This window comes from Cryptomeria japonica, chromosome 7 (genome assembly GCF_030272615.1).
Source record: "Cryptomeria japonica chromosome 7, Sugi_1.0, whole genome shotgun sequence".
In the NCBI taxonomy this organism is placed as follows: Eukaryota; Viridiplantae; Streptophyta; class Pinopsida; order Cupressales; family Cupressaceae; genus Cryptomeria; species Cryptomeria japonica.
In genome coordinates this window covers 243,882,810-243,905,496 of record NC_081411.1, presented here as the reverse complement: position 1 = coordinate 243,905,496, position 22,687 = coordinate 243,882,810, and positions in this window count along the sequence as shown.

The window sequence follows — 22,687 nt, the reverse complement described above, 5'->3', positions numbered from 1 at the left end:
TCGTTACTTGGTGAAAACCTGGCAAACAGGCGCCTTGTGACACAGAAAAAAAATAAAAAATCGAAAAAAAAGTAAAGAGAAATAATTTCATCCAACAGTGAAAATCACTTTGGTGGCGCCCTGGGCAAGTACCATGGTGAAAACTGGGTCACCAGTGCCATGCGTAGAGACATTGTTCCTCCCTCCTTCAGGATTCACTTTCATCACTTCACTTTGCACACACTCACAACCTATTCACTCATAATAAACTTACCCATTCCCATCATGGCTTGTTATTGATCTACCCAAGATTGGTTAGCCATTCATAATAAACCTCCCTTTCCATCCATAATAAATCAGATCCTATCTGTGACTACGGCAAATCCTACATCTAGTGATGGGTGTGGAACTAAGAACATCACATGTTTTGAGGAGTACAGTTTCTTCCAGCTTCCTTCAGTCTATCCACGCACAATCCACAATAAAGCAACATTTGCATCGTAGATCCGCAATAAAGTTTTGTCTTCTCCGCAATAAAGTATCAACTTCATGGATTCAGTCAGTTTCAGATGAGACACAGTAGCAACAATGGGCTTCAACAAATCAAATCTTTCAACAGACTCAGACAACATATGGTTCAGTGCTATCTATCCTTTTTGTGAAAGTAAACATTGTGACCACAATCAAAATTCGACTTATACAAGTGACAAGAGACACTAAACTTGAGGACTACAATGGATGTTGGTGTCGATTCTTGGTTTTCTTTTGATTTTCTTTTTTGGTGACATGTCTTTTAGCTTTTCCGGGATGTCTCTGAGTAGAGATTCTATCTCTAGGATGTCTTTGACTAGAAAGGCGAGGATGGGGTATCGTCACCTATTTGCATTTGCTGTCTGTAGATTGTCTCTTAGTAATGCTATGACTTGTCCAAGGATATGAGGACACTATATGAACTGGGGCATTCCTTGTTTGTGACTGTCTTATCTCCATGCAAACGGGTACAATGACTTTCTGGGTCAAACATATGCCTCGATTGTCATAACCTACTTGCCATAATAAGCTCAATGATGATAACACACAAGAAGCTCTTTCACGTTCATATCTTCTATCTTTCATCCCCCTTTCTTGATTGACTTCCATCGTCCTTCTTGAGTCCGCGTAGCTTGCTATCACATGACTGAGTATAATGACACACCAAAAACATTTGCATTTCATGTAGTTTACACCTGCATTACCACATATAAGCATTTCACACATACATATAGATATCACAGCTACATCACGTCCTGCACACAACACCTGTTAGCACAATTTACATTTACATTATCATATTCATCCGCATTACATACATTCACATTTGCATCATACATAAACATATAAAAACATAAAAGAACAAAAATATTGCATTGCATCATGTACATATTTGCATCCATATCTTAAGCATCACATAAAACATACATTATAAAAATATCTCATCACATAGGTACACATGCATATAGCTGCCGCAAAGATGAATCATCTGATATATATATATATATAAAGTGTCATGATACAATGATGTCAAAATCATATGGCTACAAAATCACCCGCAGGTGTCTACAATACAAAAATGGTACAAATACTGATACAAGGGAGCCCTCTATGGCTATGATGAACTCCCTCCCTCGGAGCCGCCTGGCCTCGACAGAATCTGAGCCCTAGAAGGACCCGCCCCAGGATCACCCTGCCTGTCCCCTCTATCTGGTGGTGGTGGAGGACCCATGACCCCACCACTCGATGCTTGTCTCCTCCGGCTCCCTCCCGTAGCTGTCGTTGTCCGCGATGGTCTATGGAAGCTCCTCGCTCACTGATCTGCTGGCACGGCACCATAATAAAGGTCCCTCCAGTAGGCAATCTCCTCTCCGGCTCGCAGGACATATGCGTAGCCTGCTCCTGCGTCCTCCGCCGCCTGCCTCCCTGCCCTCAGCGCTGTCTCAACCTCTGTGTAGCTCTGAATCACCTGATCCCTCTCTCGCTCAGTATCCCTGAGCCGGGTCCTGAGTCGGTCCCTCTCCCTCTCCAGATCCTGGATCTCATCTACCTGGCCCTGGCAGATCTCCCTAAGCTTAATCAGCTCATCCTCCTCTGGATCCCCACCCTCTGCCTCTGCCTGTGGCTCTCCCTCTGCGGGTGCCAGCCCCTGTACCTGTCTCTGTGCCTGTACTGGTGCCTGAACGGGTACCTGTCTCGGTACATGCCTAGGTCCCTGTACCTGTCTCTGTCCCTGCTCCTGTGCCTGTACTGGCACCTGTCCCTATACCTGTCCCTGTCTCTGTCCCTGTGTTCTAGGACCCTATGCTGCTGGTACCTGCAGGGGCAATCAACCATGACCCCTCACCACCTGGGCCTGTCCCTCCTGTCCACCCTCCCTCTGAGGTGCCACCCTCCTCTCCCCAACTACTCCCCTCCGCCTCCGTCGGCCTTGGCCTCCATCACCCCCACCATCATCATCATCATCTCCTCCTCCATCTCCCTCCAGTAGCTCTCCTGGATCTGTCAATCGAAGGAATGGATGCTCGGCCCAATATGCTGCATACTTTGCATCCATCCCGATGTCCTTGATCTCTGGCCACATATCCCAGGGTAGGGGCACCATCTCTGCCAGCTGTGTCAGCGCCTGATCATATGACAATAAAGGCCCAAACTGTGCCTGATCCCTAAACTGTACAGGCATACATACCCGAGCCTCGCGGCATCCTCTGGATCCTACCATACTACCTGCATACTCGATCCACCAGCTGTCTCTCCAGTATATAGGGCATCCGCCCAATTAGATACCTGCTCCGGAAGGGGTAAGGCAACTCCACTGCATCATCCTCCCACTCCTCGCATCCCAGATACGGCCTCCAGATGACTACGTCAATGTCATCTATCACTCGTCGCCAATGCTCTAGCCTGCCAATCCGAGGCTACGAAGTGATCATGTCATACAAATGAACAAAACTCCGTCCATGACCTCTCCCTCTAAAATGTATCGGTCATGTAATAGGCAGATGCTTGTACGCCCAAACCTGTAGTAGTGTCACTCCACAGCCCTGTCCCACTGATCCATGGTATACAAACTGGTGAAGCTCATAATATAGGTGGGCCAACACACATGGACCCCATGCATATCTGGTGTGCTGCGTCACCAATGTCTCCAGTGCTCCTCCCCAGCCCACTGCCAACCCCCGTGTCACCCTGTCCGGACATAGGAACCCACTGATAGCTCCTCTGATCATAGCTGGCAAGGCTAACCCTGTCGCGGTCATGGTGTCCCATGCCACATGTCCTACTCTCATCTCTAGGCCGAGATCCTGAAACACCCATCTCAAAGCCTCTCTGTCTCCGTCACGATCATATGGAATCAGATCTCCATCAATCAGTATATGCAGAATCCTGTAAACATCCTCAAGGGCGACTGTCATCTCACCCATCGGCAAATGGAATGTGCAAGTCTCTGAATGCCATCTCTCGGCCAGCGCAGTCAGCAAACCCATGTTTGCCTGAAACTCAAGCACATACAGCACGTGTCTCAAACCCATCTCCTCGATGGCAGCTCTATCCTGAAATGACAACTCCGGTCGCAACCTCTGTGTCGACGGGAATCTCTCCCGTGACTCTAACATAGGCAAATACTCCTACAGTCAAACAAATCAATCATGTCAGTCATCGTGGCATTCACTGTTCATCACAAAATACTACCTTTTTATCTAAATGCATATGGTTATCTATCTTAGTGACACTCACTGTTCATCACAAAGTGTTGCTATCTATCCTAGTAGTGCTCCCTGTTCATCACAAAGTACTACGTGTGTGACACTCCCTGTTCATCACAGTGTTACTTACATTTTGCACTCCCTGTTCATCACAAAGTGCTGCTCATACTTTGGGTACTCCCTGTTCATCACAAAGTACTCTATCTTGGTGCTCCCTGTTCATCACAAAGTGCCTTGATCTATCCTATTCTTCCTAGAGGACTTGCTTGAGTGTATCCTCTCAGCAGCTTATCCAATCGACAGCGTATGTTCATCACAGAACTACCGATTTGACCTAGAAGACCAAAACCTTGCATTTTTCAGACATAAACACGTTTCTAACTCACAAACGTGCCTATAGACTGCACAAGCATGCCTAAACAACACAGATGCGCCTTTTTGACATAAACGTGCCTATATCGTTCACAAACGCGACTTTGCAACATAAATGCCCCTGTCGGACACAGACGCGCCTGACACCGACGCAGACGCGGTTTTCCGGTTTTTGCATTTTTTGCACCCTACTTCTAAGCACATTTATTGCTCTATTCGGCATGCATTAATGACAAACTTAAATGCGTCAAAGTACGAGGAGGTTTGATGGTACTTATCGGCTCTCCTGCCTCTGCTGGTCTCTAAAATCGGCGAACGCGGTCGAATCTGTGCACGAAAGCCATCGTTGTTGACTGCTGCTGCTCTTTTCTCGCTCTGCACTTTGGTCTCGTGAAGGTGTAGATGACAATGAAGATGTCTTTTGCCTGTGGTCTATCTTATAGCCTACCCTAGCCCTCGCCTTCATTTCCCGAGTCAGTCATCTTCATCTCGTGACTTTGTCACTTTATCCGGTCAGTCCATTCTAGCCTTTCTTTCTTATCGAGAGATTGTCTGCAATCTTTTCAGACATTTTCATCCAATCTCTCGAGGGGGCATATCATTCCCATACTGGGGCAACTCTGCATCAGTTCATCTTATCTTCTTTGAAACAACGCGACAAGCCGCATTGTCTCAAAGAGGGGCAAAATGTAGACACCCAAAATTGTCATGTCTAATTAAATAAATATTTTATTTATTTAATTATCTAAGCTTAATTCTTCTATTAATTAAATAAATCTTTATTTATTTAATTAATTCATTTATCCTCTTCTAGCCTTATTTCTCATTTGAATAAATACATTTATTTATTTAAATTATCATTTTCCTAAATTAAATAAATATCTTATTTATTTAATTATCCTACTTCTTCTATTAATTAAATAAATCTTTATTTATTTAATTAATTCATTATCTTTTTTTACACATGACACATGTCATTCATCTCTTAATTCCTACACTACCTAACCCTTTCATTATTTTGGTATTTCTTTTACCTACCCTCTAATCCTAGCCGACCTCCTTTTTACACCTCTCAATCTTATCCCTCCATTTCTTATTGTATCTTCTATTTAAGGAGATGCTTCCTTCATTATCAAACCCTAATCACTATTCATGCTAACAACTTGATCAATTGGCTACACTACGATCCTACTTGCAACCACATTCCGTTCTTTGTTGAGCTCTTGTGCACATAAAATTTGAGAGCAAATATATCAAGCAAGATCAATGGAGATAGGAAGAATGGAGATCAAAACCCTATTGGACATGTGATGGTATAATCTTTGTGATTTCATGTGATTTGCATTGTCTTAGGTAATCTTCATATGTTATGGTGGATCTTTGTTGATTGTTAGGCTAGGGTTTTGTGGTTGAATTCATTTAGCCTTTCAATATTGTTATTATTGTTATCCGTTTTCACCATACACAACATGTACCAAATTTATTGAAGATGGTTTAGGAATATCAAAGGTTTCCTTATGAATTTTAGAAGAAGAATGGACAAGATTGTTTGAAGAATTGTTGATAGTCTCTTCTTGCACTAAAATGTTATCATGGATAAAAACAATTTTAGGAGATAGACTGGAAGTAATAATTGATGTTTTAGAAGGAATAATATTTGTAGGAAGGGTCATATCATCCTCTATCATCAAAGGATGTACATGGGGAATAGACTCTCTAAGAGAAGGATAAATATTACTCTCTAAAGTTTCACCTTTGAGAGGGAAATATTTGAAAAAGATGTTAACAATCTTACCTTGAACTAGGGTATCCTTATGAGTAGAACCAAGTTGAGGAAAGGGAGATCTTTTATTTTTAGAGGGAGAATGATTGAGATTCATGGAAGGTGAGATGCTATCAAGAGATTTATCAATTATGATTTCACTCCCTTTATCTAGGGTTCTCTCATGGGGTAGAGAATAATAAACACCTTCTAATGGTTCATCCCAAATAATGAGGTCTTTGAGAAAAGTATTAGAAATATCTTGCACAAAGATGTCCTTATTGTTATTGCCATTTTGGAGAAGGGATAACATTGTTCATTAACTCTTCATCCTTCGGAGGGAGAGCATCACTACATGTGTTTAAATCATCCTCTTTCCTCAAAATGTGTTCAATAGGATATTTAGGGGAGAGAGAATTAAGGAAATTGATTTGGATTTCATCTTCTTTTTTTGAGGCATCTTTATGGGTAAGAAAAGCTTCGAGGCAAGGAGAATAATTTCTCATTAATGCATCATCTCTAGTGGGAATTTTATTGGAATCAAAAGAGGAAATTCCATCACTATGAAAAGTAGGGACAATACCATCTTCTTGCATGATATGATCCTCATGAGGGGAGTATTATTTAGGAGGGAGATGAACATATTTCTCCAAAGATTCATGCTTAGGAAGGAGATCTTTGGAAGAAGTGTTCATAACCTCTTGTTGCACTAACATGCCCCCATTGGTAAAACCAAATCTAGGAGAGGATAAGTCAATGTGCATCAATAGCTTTTCACTTACAGATGCATAATGTAGGGAAGGTAAATTATCATTAAGAAAGGTGTTTATGATATCATCCTCTTCCTCTAAAATAGCTAGATGGGAAGGTCATATTTTATGAGAATTGTCAAGATCACTCTTCAAATCTTCATCCTTAGAGCATGGGAAAGTTTTAAAGGGGTTGGTAGAAACCACCAAAACTCACACAAAAATCAATGTGGATCACCATAACAAATAGGAAATGATTAGGAAACACCAACAAAAATGTTAGAATCATCATGAATAGTTGCACCAACACCTCTTTTCAAATCTTCATCGGTCAATGTCTCAAAGCTCAAGAACACAACCAATCAGGAACTCTCACGAAGAAAGATAACTTGCGGGTCACCAAATCATGAACCATCTAAAATGAAGATACACAGGATCATCCCAAACAATATACCAAAGTCTCAACACAAGATCTGATCACATCAAAATATACTAGAGGGAATACCGACAAGAACACCAACAGAAATACCAACAAGAACCGGTAACCAAAGAACAACAAACCGGATCTGAAAATTTTACCAAGCTCACTTGAAAAACTCACAAGAATATGTTGAAATCAATGACAACAACATATCCAAATCCAACAACCAAATCCAATAGACTACAATAATCTTACCAACAATCTCAACAATCTCCCCTTTTGGCATTCATGGCAACATATGAATGTGAAAAACAATCCATGCAAAGAGAGAAGATATCACCAGCAAACTCCCCCTAAGATCAAGATAGATAATGTAATTTTTCACATGATCTCTCCCCCTTTGATAGAAATGCCAAATATCTCCAAAAATAGAAAATCAAACTCATTCTCCCTTTGAATATGAACCATAGATCTCTCTCCCAAAACATAGAAACATGAATCTCTCTCTACCCTGGATACACAACCAAATCAACAGACTACTCCAGTAGAGGAGCAGCACCAACACATCAATTTGGATAGAAGAATTAAGCTCTAAAATCCACCAGATCGATGAAACTCAATGCATCTAGTTCTCATCAGGAGGGGTGGTTACCCCTAGCTTGTCTCTCAAGTAGACAAATGTATCTGCAGGCAAAGGCTTAGTGAAAATATCAGCAATTTATTCCTTTGTAGATACATATTCTAACTTTACCATGTGTTCATTGACTTGCTCCTTCAAGTAATTGTACTTGATTGATATATGCTTAGTCTTTGAATGCTATACCAGATTCTTTGACATCTTAATATCACTAGAATTATCACAGTATATAACAATAGACTCATCATAAATAATTTTGATATCTTTCAACATTTGCTTCATCCAAATTATATAAGTACAATTACTCAGAGCAGCAATGCACTCAGCTTTAGTAGTGGATAAAGATACTGACTCTTGTTTCTTTCTAGCCCAAGAAACCAACTTCTTACTTAGAAAGAATGCTCCACCAGTAGTACTCTTTCAGTCATCTACATCACCTTCCCAATCTGGATCAGTGTAAGCACACAACATAAATTCACCTTTCTTAGGATACCAGAAACCATAACCAACAGTTCCCTTTAGATATCTGAATATACTTTTAACAACAGTAACATGACTTTCCTTCGGATCAACTTGATATCTAGTAGCCATACATACAACATGCATAATGTCAGGCCTAGAATGAGTAAGATATAATGTTGGCAATACGAAGGAATTGATTATGTGTTGCATTGATGTTTTGTCATTGATGTCAACACTAGCTGTTATGGTTGGTTTCTGGCAGACAGGTTTTGGTTACTAGCAGAAGAACTAGTGTTATCGGTAGAAGGGACTATCTATTGGACACTTCTGACATGATTGGATCAATGGATTATGTTTGGTTTTATGTGTTACATGTTTCTGGAGCATGTTTTGGTCAATTGGTATTGACTTGGTGATTGGATGCTATCATACACTCTAGTAAGCCTATATCGGTAAGGGTTTAAAGTTTTACCGGCAGAGCTTTTACTGAAAATCATTGAAAGGATGCATAAGTGGTGATTGTGCAGCTTTTAGATGGAATTCAGGATGCTGAAGATGATCTTTGTTCATGCCTCGACTGATTGGAGACATTTCTTTGGCGTGGTGGGCCTAGATTAGGTATGGTACCTATCTAGGTTATGGAGTAGTATCATATAACGTATTCTCTATACGTTACCGAGATGATTTATGGATGGTTAATGTTGCTTTGGTCTAAAGCAGACATGGCATATCATTGTAATGTGGATATATGTAATGATCTTATTGTAATATCTTTTAGGTGGCCATCCTAATTGGTTTAGGACTTAGGATTTGTATAAATAAATGTAAGATCTCATTGTAGATCATAGGATTGGGAGTGGTAGAGGAATGTAATGTGCGAATAAAAGAATATCATTCAGGCTGGAGATTTGGTTGATCATTGAGGATCGAATTGGGTTTATGTAAGAGGTCAAAGGCCTCTAGTATTGAACTTAACTGGTACTGTAATCAGGCATGGTAGATGTTATCTCTGGTAGTTTATTCTTTTGGATTGTTGTCTAATTTTATTGAGGTGGTTATAACCTCTTTGTAGTAAGTGAGACTCCTTTGTATTGAGCAGTGCGCACTAAGAAGTGTGCCTTCCTAGATGTGCAGGCCCCTCATTGTATCACATACTTTCTGCAGAAGTATTATCTGATTGTGGGTAGGCTTCCCACCGTGGTTTTTCCCTTTATCAGGTTTTCCACATACAAATCATGGTGTTATATAGTATGGTTGCATTCTTAAGTTTTATTTCTTACTGGTATCTATTTCTTCTATTCTGGTATTCAATGTTTATGTTCTCCAGTTAAAGGTTATAAACTGGTTTGATTAATATAATTTGTTGACAACTAGTTCACCCCCCCCCCATATCAGTTGTCCACTGGTTATTCTAACAATTGGTTTTAGAGCTTTGGTCCTCTTTTGCAGAAGCTTAACCGCTTGAGGTAGATCCTATGGCAACTAATACTCCAAATCCACCGGCAACTATTTTCAAAAGAGAAATCCCTAAGCTTGATGGAACAAATTATGGGAGATGGAAAATATGAATGGAGACTCATCTTAGAAGTCTTGGAAAGGATATTTGGGAGATCACTGAGAAAGGATACACACCTTACGATCCGGCATCTGGAAATCCTGCTCCTGCAGACTTGGACAAAAATATTGAAAATGATTGCAGAGATAGAGAAGCCCTCTTGTGTGCACTCACTGATCAGCAAATCATGGGATTGACCGATAAATCATTTGCAAAGGTTATGTGGAATAAATTGCAAACTTTGAATGAAGGTGACCCTACTGTCAAAATTGCTAAACTTGATGGTTACCGGGTAAGATATGAGAACTTGAAGATGGAAGAAAATGAAAGAATTGTTACATTTATGGAAAAAGTAAATGAGATTATCATGGGAATTCAATGTTGTGGAGGATCTTTGAGTGAAGATGAAATAGTTTCTAAAGTTTTGAGAGCCCTACCACCGGCTTACAAGATGAAGGCAACTACAATTAATGAATTGAGAACATTGGAAAACACTTTAGTTAACACAGATATTCTGATTGGGAAATTATCTGCTTTTGAGCTTGAAGAATTTGGACCTTCTGGAGCTACAAAATCTAAACCTACTTTTCATGCATCATCATCATCTACCGGCAAGAGTGATTGGAAAGCCCTATATGCAAAATAATTGGAAGATATGAGCAAAGAGGATGAAGAATTTGAGCAACTTGAAGCCTTATTTGCTAGAATAGTACCTAAAGGACTGACATGAAGTAAGTATGAAGGGAAAACACCTTTTAAATGTTTTGCATGTAATAAGATTGGTCATTTTGCATCTAGATGTCCTGAAAGGAATGCAAGATTTGAAGAAAGAGTTAAGAAATCATTCAAGCCTAATCAGAACAAATATAGATTCAAGAAAAATAATCAATGCTACATAGCGAATGAGGAAGGAGTAAGTGATGATTTAGAGGATGAACCGGAAGGAGATTCTTCTGGTACATCCAAAAATGGAAAGGAATGGGTGTTTTATGCTTTAAAGGAAGATGAATCATAAGCGGCTATCACAAATGAAGAAAAGGCCCTGGCAGAAAAAGTTGAAGACAAGGATGAATGGGTAATTGATAGTGGATGCTCACATCATATGACTGGAGATAGAAGAAAAAAATTTGTCCCTACAAGAATTCAATGGTGGTCAAGTTAGATTTGGAGATGACAAAGCATGTATGATCAAAGGTAGAGGTATTATTTCTCTAGATGGTAAGCATAATACTGATAATGTCTATTATGTAGAAGGTTTGAAGCATAATCTTTTAAGTGTTGGTCAATTGGTGGACAAGGGATTCCAACTTTAGTTCAAAGATAGAAAATGCAAAATTATTAACAGAACTGGTTTGGAAATTGCAACCGGTACTCAGACTAGAGGTAATATCTTTCACTTGAACATTGGTAGTAAGACATGTTTGATTGCTCATATTGATGAGAGTTGGTTATGGCATAAGAGGTTGTGTCATGTTAATTTTGATTGTATTGTTAAGATCAGTTCAACAAAAGTAGTTAGAGATATACCTAAGATTATAAAGCCTCATAATCCGATATGTAAGGAATGTCAATTGGGAAAGAAAGTTAGAACTTCTTTTAAGAGAATACACGATAAATCTAATGATGTGCTTGATTTGATTCATACTGACTTATGTGGTCCAGCAAGGACTAGAAGCTTTAAAGGTGATAGATACTTCATGCTTATAATTGATGATTATTCTAGAATGATGTGGGTGACTTTCCTAAGGGAGAAGTCTGAAGCTTTTGATAAATTCAAGATCTTCAAAGCAAAGGTGGAAAATGAAACTAGATTGAAAATCAAATTTCTAAGATCAGATCAAGGTGGTGAGTTCACTTCTCATGATTTTAATAGTTATTGTGAGACAAATGGAATTAGGAGACAGTTATCTGCACCTCAGACTCCTTAGCAGAATGGAGTAGTGGAAAGGAAGAATAGAATCATTTTGGATGCAGCAAGAACCATGATGATGGAAGCCAAATTGCCTCACATCTACTGGAGAGAAGTAGTGAGTAAAACAATCTATACATTCAACAGAGTTCATATCAAAGGTGAAACTGGTAAGAATCCTTATGAATTATGGCTTGGACATACACCTACTGTTAAATATTTTAGAATTTTTAGAAGTAAATGTTATATCAAAAGGGATGATTCAATTCAGAAGTTTGATCCTAGATGTGATGAAGGGATATTTCTTGGATATTCAATCAGAGCAAAGCATATAGATGTTATAACAAAAGATTTCAGAAAATTGTGGAGAGCACAAATGTGAAAGTGGATGAGCAATACAGAGATCAATCTATATCTTATGACAGGGAACCGGCAGTGTAAATGATCATAACTGAATCGACAATGCCTCAACTAGTACAAGACATAAACATTTACACTGGTACAATTAGAAAATTCAACTATGACTGATGATCAGAACGATGAACCTGAAGTTCAGAAGACACCAAGGTATGCAAGGTTAAATCATTCTAAAGATCAAATCATTGGAGATAGGAACAAGGGTGTTATGACAAGAAGAAGACTAGAAAATGAAGAGGTATGTCTTATTTGTCAAATTGAACCGACATCTGTTATTGAAGCTTGTAAAGATAAACATTAGTTAAAGGCTATGGAAGATGAATTAGATCAAATAGAGAAGAATGAGACTTGGACTTTAGTTCCCCGACCTAAAAATAAGAATGTTATTGGAACTAAATGGGTTTTTAGAAATAAACTAAATGAGGATGGTCAAGTTGTAAGAAACAAAGCTAGATTGGTTTGTAAAGGATATTCTCAAATGGAAGGAATTGATTATGGTGAGACATTTGCACCTGTAGCTAGCATTGAAGTTGTTAGACTATTTCTTGCCTATGCAACATATAAGAACTATAAGGTCTATCAAATTGATGTTAAATGTGCATTTTTGAATGGTGAACTAGAGGAAGAAGTATGCATTGAGCAGCCTGATGGATTTGCACTGATAGATGACAAAGATGTGGTTTGCAGGTTAAGGAAAGCAGTATATGTATTGAAACAAGCTCCTAGAGCTTGGTATGCAAGGTTGGATAAATATCTTTTGAAGCTTGGTTTTACTAAAGGCAGTGCTGACACTAATTTATATTATAAGATCACTAATGATGATATTCTGATTATTGAAATATTTGTTGATGATATCATTTTTGGAGGTGAAGACAAATTGTGCATGGAATTCTCTAATAGTATGAAGGATGAATTTGAAATGTCTATGATTGGTGAAATGAGATGTTTTTCTTAGGTTTGCAGATTAAAGATTACTCAACCTAACAAAGGAATTTTAATCTATCAAACTAAGTATCTAAGGGAATTGTTGAATAAATTTGGTATGAATAATTCCAAACCGGTAAGTACTCCTATGGTGACAAGTGAGAAATTATCTATCAAAGACACATCTGCACTGGTAAATTCGACAAGGTATAAGTCTATGATTGGTGGCTTGTTATATCTAACTCATAATAGACTACATATTATGAATGCAGTAAGCATTGTTTCAAGATATCAAAGTAATCCTAAAGAAAATCATGAATGTGCAGTAAAGAGGATATTCTAGTATTTGCAAGGAACAACAAAATATGGCTTATGGTATTCTAGATATGATAACTTCACTTTATGTGCATATATAGATTTAGATTGGGCAAGAGATACTGATGACAAGAAGAGCACTTGTGGTGGATCTTTCTTTCTTGGAAAGAAATTGGTTTCATGGATTGGCAAAAAATAGTCATGCATTTCTTTATCTATTGCAGAAGTTGAATATGTTGCAGCATCAACTAATTGTACACAAGTCTTGTGGATGAAGAAAATGTTAAAGGATATCAAGGTAAATTGTAGTGAATCAGTAGTTATCTATTGTGATAACTCTCCAGCTATTGGCATGTCTAATAATCCATTATTTCACTCTAAGACTAAGCACATATTAATAAAATATAACTTTCTGAAGGACAAGGTGGAAGAAATGGAAGTCAAATTGGTTTATGTGAACACTAAAGAACAGATTGCAGATATATTCACTAAACCGTTGTCTAAGGAACCATTTGAGTATTTCAGAGACATGCTAGGGGTATCTACCCCTCTGGTGGAAACTTAACTGATGGAGTAGTGCATCAGTTTGATATGGATAATTACCATTATCATTTTCTCTAGATTGATGTAGTGGTGCTACTACTGAGGGGGAGTAGTCAGCTTTGAGATTCACAAAATTTTGATATCTATGTCATATATTTGGCATTGATATCAAAGGGGGAGAGTTATATGTGAAAAATAATAATGTTTATGGGAGAGATTCAGATCAGATTTAGATTAGACTGTACTCCTCAGGAGGAGTTGCTAGAATTTTTTAGTTTTTCATTGTTATATCTTCTATGAGAAATGTTTCGCATTTCTTGGCACTTAGATGTTTTCTTTTTCACATATAGTGTTGCAATCAATGCGAAAGGGGGAGATTGTTGGCAATATGAAGGAATTGATTATGTGTCGCATTGATGTTTTGTCATTAATGTCAACACTAGCTATTATGGTTAGTTTCTAACAGACAGGTTTTGGTTACCGGTAGAAGATCTAGTGTTACCGGCAAAAGGGACTATCTGTTGGACACTTCCGGCATGATTGGATCAATAGAGTATGTTTGGTTTTATGTGTTACATGTTTCTGGAGCATGTTTTGGTCAGTTGGTATTGACTTGGTGATCGGATGCTACCATACACTCTAATAAGCCTATACTGGTAAGGGTTTAAGGTTTTACCGACAGAGCTTTTACTGAGAATCATTGACAAGATGCATAAGTGGTGATTGTGAGACTTCTAGATGGAATTCAGGATGCTGAAGATGATCTTTGTTCATGCCTTGACTGATTGGAGACATCACTTTGGTATGGTGGACGCAGATTAGGTTTGGTACCTATCTTGATTATGGACCGGTATCATGTAACATGTTCTCTATAGGTTACTAGGATGATTTATGTATTGGTTAATGTTGTTTTGGTCTAAAGCTGACATGGCATATCATTTTAATGTGGATATATGTAATAATATTATTGTAATATCTTTTAGGTGGCCAACCTAATTGGTTTAGGCCTTAGGGTTTGTATAAATAAATGTAAGATCTCATTGTAGATCATAGGATTGGGAGTGGTAGAGGAATGTAATGTGCGAATAAAAGAATATTATTCAAGCTGGAGATTTGGTCGATCATTTAGGATTGAATTGGGTTTATGTAAGAGGTCCAAGGCCTCTGATATTGAGCTTGACCAGGACTGTAATCAGGCATAGTAGATGCTATCTCTGGCAATTCATTCTTCTGGATTGTTGTCCAATTGTATTGAGGTGGTTATAATCTCTCTATAGTCAATGAGACTCCTTTGTATTGAGTAGTGTGCTCCAGTTAAAGGTTATAAATTGGTTTGATTAATATAATTTGTTGACAACTGATTCACCCCCCCTCTCAATTGTCCAACGGTTATTCTAACATATAATAGTCTACCAACCATAGATCTGTACAAACTCTGATTAGTTTTAGGAGATTCATCATTTTAAGATAATTTACAACCAATCACCATAGGAGTTCCAACTACTTTAGAATCATCTATTTCAACTTCTTCAACAATTCCTTCACATAGTAAGTTTGAGATATAAAGATACCTTTCTCTATCTGTGCAATCTACAAACCTAAGACAATTTTCATCTCACCAATCATAGACATTTCAAATTCTTTCTGCATATCACTGACAAACTTCATACTCATATCATCATCACCACCAAAAAGAATATCATGAACAAAGACTTCAACAATCAAAATGTTATCATTTTTAATTTTGGAGTACATATTACTATCAGAAACACCTTTAGTGAATCCCAATTTCAACGAGTATTTATCTAATCTAGAATACCAAGCTCTAGGAGATTGTTTCAACCCATAAAGTGCTTTCTTCAACTTCCATACCATGTCACCATCATCTGAAAGTGCAAATCAATCAGGTTGTTCAATGTAGACTTCCTCTTCTAGATCACCATTCAAAAATTTAGATTTGACATCCTGATATACCTTAAAATCTTTATAAGCAACATAAGCAAGTAACAACCTAACAGCTTCAATTCTAGCAATTGGGGCAAAAGTTTCTTCATAATCAATTCCTTCTTGCTGTGAATACCCTTTGCAGACTAGTCTAGCTTTGTTTCTGACTACTTCATCGGCTTCATTCAATTTGTTCCTGAGAACCCATTTAGTACCAATCACATTTTTATCCTTAGGTCTAGGCACAAGTTCCCAAGTGTTATTTTTCTCAATCTGATCTAATTCTTCTTCCATGGCTCTTATCCAATTTTCATCTTTACAAGCTTCAACAACATGTTTAGGTTCAACTTTGGAAATTAAACATACCTCTTCTGTAGCTAACCTTCTTCTAGTGATCACACCTTTATTCTTGTCACCAATAATTTGACTCTTAGAGTGATTCAATCTAACATACGTTGGAGTCTTTTGATTCTCTATCTCAAGAATCTGATAATATTCACCGACAGCAACAACATCCGGATTAACAGTCTCTGTCTCTACCAGATCATTTTTCTTAGGTCCTTCAGGTTGAATAGGAGCTAAAACAACATGTTGACCTTCATCATAAGCTTTGATCTCCTTCCCAAGGTTCTCATCCACCTTTACACATGCACTCTCAACAATCTTTCTCAATCTCTTGTTATAGGACTGATAGGCTTTACTCTTTGTGGAATATCCCAAAAATATACCTTCATCACTTCTAGCATCAAACTTTCCAATATCCTCATCGCTCTTGATATAACATTTGCTACCCAAAACTTGGAAATATTTCACAGTAGGAACATGACCAAATCAAAGCTCATAAGGGGTCTTATCGGTATCACCTTTGATATGAACTCTATTAAATGTGTAGATTAAAGTGCTAATCTTTGGTAGATCTTAAGAACATTTCCTTCAATCAACATAGTCCTTGCAACATCCAAAATAGTACAGGTCTTCCTTTCAACAACTTCATCCTGTTGTGGGGCTCTGGGAGCAGAAAGTTGTCTTTTGATTCCATGCATCTCATAGAAAGAATTGAATTCATCAGAATAGAATTATCCACCTTTATCATATCTCAAACACTTCACCTTCAATCCGAACTCAGTTTCAACTTTAGCCTTGAATATCTTGAATTTCTCAAATACTTCTGATTTATCCTTAAAAAAGACAACCCACATCATCCTAAAATAATCATCAATTAGCAGCATAAAGTATCTATCTCCCTACACACTTCTAACATTTGTAGGTCCACATAGGTCAGTATGCACAAGATCCAACAATCCATCTAATGTATACCATTTATTCTTGAAAGAAATTCTTGTTTTCTTACCCAATTGACATTCCTTACATACCAAATTAATAGATTTAACAATTTTAGTCAGATCTCTAACAGCTTATGGAGAACTAATATTGATCAGTGAATCAAAGTTTACATGACATGTTCTTTTATGTCATAACCAACTCTCATCTATCTTAGCAATCAAACAAGTTTTCTCACTAGCATTCAAATGAAAAATGTTACCTTCAGTCTTAGTCCCAGATGCAAATTCTATACTCGAGGCATTTAAGATCTTGCATTTACCATCCTTGAATTGTAGATCATAACCCTTGTCAACCATCTATCCAACACACAAAAACTATGTTTCAAACCTTCAACATATAAGACATCATCAGTGTTATGCTTAACATCAAAAGAGATAGAACCTCTCCCATAGATTACATAGGCTTTGTCATCTCCAAATCTGACTATTCCACCATCATACTTTTCCATACTTACAAATTTACTTTTATCACCGGTCATATGATGTGAACAACTACTGTCAATCACCCATATCCCTTTTTCTTCTACTTTAGCAGCCAAATATTTTTCTTCAATAGAACAACTAGTGGAATCAATAGGAATAGGTCCATGTTCCTTAATATCAATAAACACAACTTCATCTCCTTCTGATTCTTCATCTATAATACCTTCATCTACAACATAGTAATAGTTTTTCTGGTTCCTAAACTTTCGGTTAGACTTGTAAGGCTTAGCATACTTTTCATGCTTCTCATATCTATCATTCCTATCATATCTATCATTCCTATCATACCTATCAAACTTATCATGTATGTCATACTTAGCCATTCTCTCTGGACATCTAGAGGCAAAATGTCCTATCTTATTGCAAGTAAAACATTTCAAAGGCAAATTTCTATCATACTTACCAACACCTTTAGGCAATCTCTGGGAAACTAGTGCTTCAAGCTAATGAAGCTCTCTACCTTGCTCTGCAATATCTCTTCTTTCTCTTTCATACCTAAATATCTAACACTCTTCAAGATCATACTTCTACTTACTAGAAATGGACATTGATGCTCTAAATGTTGTCTCAGAATTTCCATGTGACTCTCCAAATTCTCTCAGCTCAAATGCAACAAGTTTTCCAACCAAAATATCTTTTGTTACTATAGTTACACTCTGGATCTCATCAATCGCAACAACCTTATGTTTGTAGGAAGGAGGCAAAGATCTCAACACCTTAGCAATAATCTCATCTTCCTCAATCTTTCCACTGACACATCTAATACCAAGAACAAGCTCATTCACCTTAGCCATGTATGAATGTATGTTCTCATCATCTCCCATCTTCAATGTCTCATATTTTCCTTTCAAACTCTGCAACTTAGCAACCTTCAGTTGATGATCACCTTCATACAGGATCTCAAGCTTCAGCCAAATCTCATGTGTGGTCTGAAGTTCCATTACATTTGTCATTTCAGAATCATCTAGGGCATTGGGTAATGCTTCCTTCGTTTTGATATTATATTCATCTTCCTTAACTTCATCAGGAGTGGATGGTCCATTTTGAGGAACAACATAGGCATTCTTAGTAATCTTCCAGTAATCTTCTCCAAGACATTTCAAGTGCACCTCCATTCGGTTCTTCCACATAGTATAGTTGCTTCCTTCAAACCTCAAAATGTCCTTCTTGCAAAGAATACCTTGAGCTACCATCCCGGATCTCCTCAAGCAATTAAGCTTCTATCAGAGGATCTAGCTCTGATACCAATTGTTAGCAGCAATCAAGAAGGAGGGATGGGAGGGGGGTGAATCATTCTTCACCGGAAATCAGATAATCAATCACCAAAGCATAAACAGATAAACTGCAGCAACAGAAAGATAAGAAAATGAACAACACAACACACAACACCAAGATTTTTGATGTGGAAAACCTGGTCAAGGGAAAAACCACAATGGGAACCTACCCACAATAAGATTATACTTTGCAGTAGTATGTGAAAATATTACAATGGGGAATGCACATGCATTTAGGCATACTGCCTAGGCTCACTGCCAAAAGATATATTCCCAAAAGGCTACAACCCTAAGGGAAGTCTCACTAACTTAAAAAAAGAATCAGACTACAATCTAGAAGGAATGAACTTCAATAATAGCATCTCCAAATGCCTGATGACAGTTCCGGTTAAGTATAGTTGTCTACTCTACAACACCGATCTCACCACGACACTTAACTAAATGATAGATCCCTTTTTTGCACATACAACTCCCTTTGATACTGAAAACATAACATCAACACCCAAATTACATAAGCATCTCACCTATATATAGATAATCAACTTTGATAGCAAGGTCGGCTAAACCCTCAATTCTCAACTCATAAATACAAAAATTACATTACATGATACAAGGATCGACCACCGGACCAATATTATGATTTAAATTACATAGCATGGACCTAATTCAAATTCCCAAATGATTACATCCACCGAAAATCACTCCAAGATCAACCGCAACACGTTACACCACCAAAAATATCGCATAATATAAAAATCATCATCAGTTGATAGAAACCAACAAAAATCGCACAATGATCAATGTGAATCACCATAATAAATAGGACACAATTAGGAAACACCAGCAAACACATTAGAATCATCCAGAACAGTTGCACCAACACCTCTTTTTAAATCTTCATCGGTCAACATCTCAAAGCTCAAGAACACAACCAATCAACAATTATCATGAAGAAAGATAACTTGTGGGTCACCAAATCATGAACCATCTGAAATAAAGATACACAAGATCATCCCAAACAACTTGTGGGTCACCAAATCATGAACCATATGAAATAAAGATACACAAGATCATCCCAAACAATATCCCAAAGTCTCAACACAAGATTTGATCACACCGAAATATACCAGAAGGAAGACCAACAGGAACACCAACAAAAATACCAACAGGAACCGGTAACCAAAGAACAACAAACTGGATCAGAAAATTTTCCCAAGCTCATCAGAAAAAATCACAGGAATATGTTGATATCAATGACAACGTATCCAAATGCAACAGACTACAATAATATTCCCAAAAATCTCAACATGATGTTGTGGCTACCACTTGATTGTTGATGTTATCATTTATTTGATGAAACCTATGTTGGGTTTAAACTTCATAAACAATTGTTGAGAACTCTCATTCTTATCAATCAGAACCATTAAAGAGGATGATTAAAATTGACTCACTGGAAGTTGATAATTATGAAGCACTGTGCACAATTGCGTAAAAGAAGTAAACTCAAAAAATAGGAGCTTATCTCTAATATCCTTTTGTAAATTAGCAATAATTTTTTTTTTAACATAATGATTAGGCATAAGATATGTAATTTGAGAATGCAAATGTTTATATCTACCAATAAAATTAGTCACTTTCTATTTTAACTCCTTGCTTACAATGAATCAAATTAATCAAAGTAATCTTAGGACCAATGTTATTTTAAAATTGTTTAATGAAATCATTAGATAGTGTTGAAAAGAAGTAATAGAATAAGGAGACAAATAACAATACCATTGCAAGGCTTTATCTCTAAAGGTTGTAGTGGTAACTTATCCATAAGTCTTTGGTCATGAGAAAAATAAATACACAAAGTTTGAAATGTCTTCACATGAGTCGAGGGGTCACCTTTTGTATTATACAAATCCAATTGAGGAACTTTCATATGCCTAAGAGGTACAACAAAAACAATGTCATCGGATAGTTGGCTCACTACATCAATTGTGAGAACAAAGAACTTCGATTGAGTTATGGAAGCCAATTTATGTTGTAGGGATGTAACATTTTGAGCTAGATTATTGATGGTTGCTTTGGTGCATCGATTGAAATCTAACATATTGTATTGTGATGGAGGATTAACCTTGTTGTATGTAGGTGGAGGCTAAGAATAAGGAGGGGGAACATTATGGTATATTGGTACGGGAGATGGTTGTGAAACAAATGGAAGACTCACAAAAGAAGGTATGTAAGAATATTGATTAATTGGATTGCCCCCATGACTAACATGTGTAGGATTAACATTTTGTGTGGAAGTAATCATAATAGAATATGTAAATGTAGGCACACTAGGAAATGATGTAGGCATAGGAATGGAATGGTTAGCTTGGCTAGTGGGCTGGGAATATCTAAGAGCTTTAGCATAACTTTTAAGTGACATGATATTAAAATCAACAATATGAGAAAGGCCACACAATAAATCCACTCCTATCTTATCCTTTTGCAACATTCTTTTCAATCCTTCAATCAAGGGGATTACTTTGCTATCTGGGTATTGTTGAAGATTCTCAAATTCATTATCAATCTTCACCAATTGGTCAATAGTAACCCTAATTAGTGATTCATCCACATCACTAGAAGTATGAGGAGAATGGAGATAAGTGATGAAATTTGTTTGATTAGAGGAAGCACCAACATTCACATGGAATAAGTTATCCAACTAAGGCACCATAGCCTAAGTCTTTAAACCTTGGGAAGCCTTAAGTCTACAACTTCTTCTTACTAGAATATTGTATGTAGGAATAAGGGTAACAAAACTCATACAAAAAGGAGGACAATTAAATGCAAAAATTGAAAACTATAATTAAACAATGCATTTTTTATAAAAAATATTGATTAACCAAAAAATCAAACAATTTAAATTATGAAATTAGATATTAGATGATCTGAATATAACATGTCATAATAATCAGATCTAAAAACACAACTAAAAAATTATGCAACCCACAAATCAATTTTAGAACAATAAATTAAGGTTTTTGTGAAATTGACATCTAAATTTATGTAATTCAATTGAAAATATGATTTATGAGTGAAAAAATAATGTTAAAGTGCACATAAATCAGATCTAAGATAATAGATTTGAAATAAGCATGAAAGAAGTCAGTTTCACCAAAATGTAATGGGTGTAAACTAGGGTTTCACCAATTAAGATAATAAAACAACTAATTTTATTTGTAAGATCATTACATTAAACAGGGGTGAATCCAATAGATCTTGCTTCAATTCAAGTAATAAAAGGGTTGAGAATACTTATTAGATTCATTGGTTTAGTTGTCTCTCTTTTTTGAGTTGAAATTAATTTGTAATTATGGAACTAGGGTAAAACAAGTGATAATTCCGAGAAAAAAGTGAATATAGATTGCAACAAATATCCCATGGAGCAATAGACTGGGATTTGGGCAAAAAAAAATTTAGATTCTATACCCAAAAGTTCGTCTTGATTTTTTATGACCGGGTAGTAGGGATTTACCCCAGTCCTCTAAATTTTGCTCCGTCGAAAGTTGAACATGTTCGCCATCATCAACTTTGTCAGGATCTCTAAGTACATTTCTTGAGTTGATTCTCTACACACACAAATAAAGGAAATAGGGTTGTGCATAGTGATTTTTCTTAGGTCAAACTTTAGTTTAGGAATTAACCTTGAAATTGAAATAATAATTGAAATAGAAATTATTGAAAAATAATTTCCTTTTGAGGGAAACACTAGATCTAAAATGAAACACTTGTAATTGAAATGTGTACCTTGATGGATCTTGTTTTGGATCCTTATGCAAGGGTTTTAGAGTTTCATGTAAAATGTCTTCATAAAAAATTGATCATTGA